The 4,421-nt window shown below is 34.1% G+C and overlaps 1 long non-coding RNA gene and 1 pseudogene across 1 annotated transcript; both read right to left on the bottom strand.

The window, feature by feature from the left end:
- Positions 1–244: 244 nt before the first annotated feature.
- LOC18601539 (staphylococcal-like nuclease CAN1) lies at positions 245–3,382 on the bottom strand (annotated as a pseudogene).
- Positions 3,383–3,433: 51 nt separating this feature from the next.
- LOC148763190 (uncharacterized) lies at positions 3,434–4,173 on the bottom strand. The gene is made up of 3 exons (XR_016025952.1): positions 4,059–4,173; positions 3,885–3,943; positions 3,434–3,790 (listed from the first exon to the last, which is right to left on the bottom strand). It is a non-coding gene; the product is annotated as an uncharacterized LOC148763190 (long non-coding RNA).
- Between the last annotated feature and the right edge of the window lie 248 nt (positions 4,174–4,421).

Raw genomic sequence — 4,421 nt, 5'->3', positions numbered from 1 at the left:
CCTCTTGGATAGGATTGTACCCCAACAAACTCTAAATAAGGATAATTTGCTTCAGCAAGGACAATGTTATCTGTGTCATTCCCATCGAGGGACCCACTTCCAGGTATTGTTCTGTTTGGGTCGAGTTCACCAGCCATATAGCGCTTCTGCAGGGCTCACCCAACCTCGAACCCCAGACCTTTTGTTTCCCCCGAAGGGAACGTCTTTAACCATTCTAGCTGGGTCCCCCGGTGGGAATGCCACACTATCGTCCTTCTCGTCTGTCCCTCCTCTAATCCCATGGCTTGTCAGGATTTGGTGATGCCCAAAGCCCTATTCCCCATATTCCCAAATTGCAAATTCAAGGTGATTATCATAAGCAGCACAATGTCATGCAAGCCTTTTCTTTAGCTTTACTTCTTGTATAAAAGTGTTATGACTGTTGTAACGTGCAGGTCTGGGAACCTGACCACCAGACACGAGTGAAAACTCTAAAAATTAGAAATCGCCACAAATCTTTTTTTACTAGGTAAAAAAATAATAATAATGATAATTCAAATATGTATATAATAAATTTGTGAAAAGGTAATATCCATGACATAAAATAGACAAATAATTCGATGTTTTTAAAACTTCCTCAACCCTCTCTCTCTCTTTTCCCTTTGCCAACCACCCAAGACAGAAACCCCTCTTCGCCGTTTGACGTCGCCCCCGGCAGCTCTTTCTCGACGTCAGCTCACAAGACCCTCTACTCTAAACTCCTCTAATCGGCGACAGGGAACTCCTACTCTGACCGATCGGCGTCGAACCCAAAGCCTCCTCTTTACCAGCAGCAAAACCTCAAAATCTCTCTTTTAACAGACGACAAAAAAGGGTCTCTCTCACCAGATTTGAACCACCCAAAACTAAAACACTCCACCGGTTACCCAAAATCCCTCCTAAAAATTCAAATCTCCCCCTAAAAATCAAAACCCACACTCTCAAAAATCACTTCCTATTTCTCCTATTTTTTGCATTTTTTGGATTGATTTTTGACAATTGATTGTGGTTGATTGTTTGCTGCTAAACTAGAGTGTTTGATGGCATTTGCAGCTACGTGTTTTTGGGTTGCTGTTTGTTGCTAGGGATTTCTTTGATTGCTCTTTTTTTTTTTTGGTTTTTTTTTATTGCTTCATTCCCTGCTTTCCGTTGCTACAGTGCCATTTTATACACTCGGCTTCTTTGGCCGAGTGTAGTGCTTCCACTACTCTGCCAGACGCGATTTTTTCACGTCTGGCAAGAAAGATGGTGCCTGCACCCTATCAGACATACTACTTTTTTTTTAATTTTATATTATAATTATTTTATGATTTCTATTTAATTAAAATTTTATTATCTTTTTTTTCAGTGTCTACAATGACAATACACATATGTCACGTAGCAACCGTAACGATCCATGTCATAGACGAGTATCATCAATTGCTTCCCATGAACCAACTTAATCAACTTTTCTTTGGCTTCTTTTCCATATGGCATATCATTCTCTGGTGCATCGATACCTTTTAGTCGAAACCGATACTTGCAAGCAAGAATCCTTTTGTTTTCATGATTTATCAACCGGTATCCAACTTGCCTTGTTTTTTGGCAAAGGTCATTTGCCTTGCCAAAGTTTCTTCTAGCACGTGCTTTACATATTTCAATGGCAGCTAGGAAAACATCTTCAGGTACAATTGATGACTCTAAGGGATGACCAATACTAACATATACATTAATACCATCACCATCTAGATCGAACTCGTACATACCGATAATGTATGCATCTTAAATACACTCCTTCAGGCAATCTTAGGACACCAATGGGTTGAGACAATCTTGGAACTTTAGCAGAAATCGGATGAGAAATTCCAAAGTGGAAGTGAGCCGGAGGAAAAATGGGAATGGGTTGAAAACATGGAATAGGTATTAATTTAATAATATTTGTCATTGATATTGTATCCTAAACTTCTACAGAGAGAAAAGAAATGACTTTTGGTGGAAATGCAGTAGAGTATATAACCGACCTTAAATTCGATGAAAGTTACTAAACTTCTTAAAAAATAAAAGAAAAGAAATGACTTTTGGTGGAAATACAGCTGACCTTGAATTCTAATCAGAATCAAAGTTACGTTGAAGTCATTTAATATAATACAAATGCAGTTCAAAATCGATGGTCTTAAGTGCATGATCTTGGTAAACCCAAAAGTTTGTGGTTTTAATCGAATATTTCACCCTGGCTTTTACGGCCAAAGTTTGGGCTTTAACTATTGATTGCTTATAAAAAAAAAAGACTCAGAGCCTATTTGGTCTGGCTTTTTTCTAGCTTAAAAGCTATTTTGAAGTTCTTATGAAAAATAATAGCTTTTAAAATTAAGTTAAAGTTGTTTGGTAAATTTTTTTTTATAAGTTCTTTTTTATAAGTTATAATTTTAGTTAAAATTATCGTAGAGGGTATTTTTTTTAAAGAGTAATATTGTAATTATTTTTAACAGATAAGGATATTTTTGAAACAAAAATAATTTTTTTTTTTTTGTATTTTTAAAAGAAGAGAAGAAAAAGCTCCTCACAGGAGCTTTTCCTAAAACTCTTTTTTTTTTAATTTTTTTCTTTAAAAAAAAAGATATTTTTTTAAAAGCTTCTCAAAATTTATATTTAGCCTAACTTTTACTTTTAAGAGGTAGATAACTTGAAAAAAAATCAGATCAAACAAGCACTCAATGTGCTCATTTATTCTCTTTATCTAATTTACACTCCTTCAGAAACGGTTGTCAGCCCCGAACTTGAAAAGCCGCCACTCTGCATCACCCATCAATGTATATTTGCATTCATCATGCTTGCAAACATTTACTCTATCAAACAACTCATGACCAACAATATTGATAGATGAGGGATAATTTAAGAAGCTATGGTCCCAACATTTTCAGAATACATACCTTGTAACAGGCACTTTATCACGAAGTCAAATCATTTTATATTGTCTTAGGCAGAAATAAAATAAAAACTTGGAAATTGTGATATTTTGTCATTCACACACCATATATATATATATATATATATATATATATATATATATATATATATATATATATATATTATGTTTTCTAAGCCAAAGTTATTTGGTAGTATTCAATTTGGAAGCCAACCTTGTTGGGTGACCTGTAGCCAGAATCAACTCTTTTTTTTATTTTTTATGTGATAACAAGCCCCAGTGCAGCAATTTCAATTTTACGACTTCTTCAACAGTAAGATTCTAAACAAATTGATTATGGCTAAAGTTGAAAGTTGAAAGTTGCTAGTATTACAATTCATGGGGTTCTTGGATGCATGTCACTTTCAATGCGTATAAGTAGTGCCACCTAGACTTGATTACCTCATAATCAACATACATTCATGTATATATACATATATACATAACAGAAATTTCTTTTCATGATAAGAGTTACTCTAATAACAGAACAGGCTGTCATTTTCATGTTTATTGCTCATATACAGAGAGCATAGCATTTTCTTACATGGCACATTTAAGATGAAAGGGAAAACCATAATTTCCATAAGAAAACAAAAACATAACACCAATCAACGAAAGTGAAGTTCTAACTTCCTCAAACCATTTTTGCTAATTCTGCTTCACTGACACGTAATTTAGGGAAAAAGAACCCCTCCCTCCTATATGTATTTCTCTCAACTAGCCTTGTGGAGGAGGGCTAAATATGTACCCAGTTTTGGGGTTAATATTTGGCCCTGGATCTTTATAATCCATTATTTCAATCATCTCCCTTGATGTATCTGCAAATTCCTACCAGCCGAACATTATAAAACAACACCAGTTTTAGCCCCTGAAAACGGTACATAAAGACTCTTGAGAAACCAAGAAAAAGAGAAAAACCAACCTCCGATTGAGCAGTGGATTCTTCAAACTCAACAGTCTCCATCACTTTTCTACCGAATCCTAAGAATTGACAACAACAGAAAAGAAAGTATAAGACTAAAAAACAAACAAAAAGAATCAAAGGAAAGGAAAAAAAAAACAAATAAAAACACAAGGCCAAGAAACAAAATAGTACCTTGAGAGGAGAGAACCAAAAGCATAGAAAGAAGCAGTAGTTTGAGAAACCAAGAACGACCCATTTTTCCTTGAACAATCCTGGGGAATGGGCAGTTCTCAGATTTTATAAAGACGGGAAAAAAAGAAAGGATAGTTTAACAGGCTTTTGTTTAGAGGCGGTCCAATAAATTCAAAGGGCTTAAAGTAAAATATTTAAGTATAATTTTTTTTATAAAAATTAAAAAAATTACTAAAATTTTATTTTTTTATTTTTTTGAGATGTAAAATTTTTAATTAAACTTTTATAATCAAGTTCTTCTAATATTTATTTTTCAATTTATAATATAGTTAATCAATTTAATCTTTCTTGAGACATTGTTGA

Source organism: Theobroma cacao, chromosome 4, assembly GCF_053813885.1.
Source record: "Theobroma cacao isolate CCN51 chromosome 4, ASM5381388v1, whole genome shotgun sequence".
Lineage (NCBI taxonomy): Eukaryota > Viridiplantae > Streptophyta > Magnoliopsida > Malvales > Malvaceae > Theobroma > Theobroma cacao.
The sequence above is the reverse complement of the archived record's forward strand: the minus strand, read 5'-3'. Positions and strand labels throughout refer to the sequence as shown.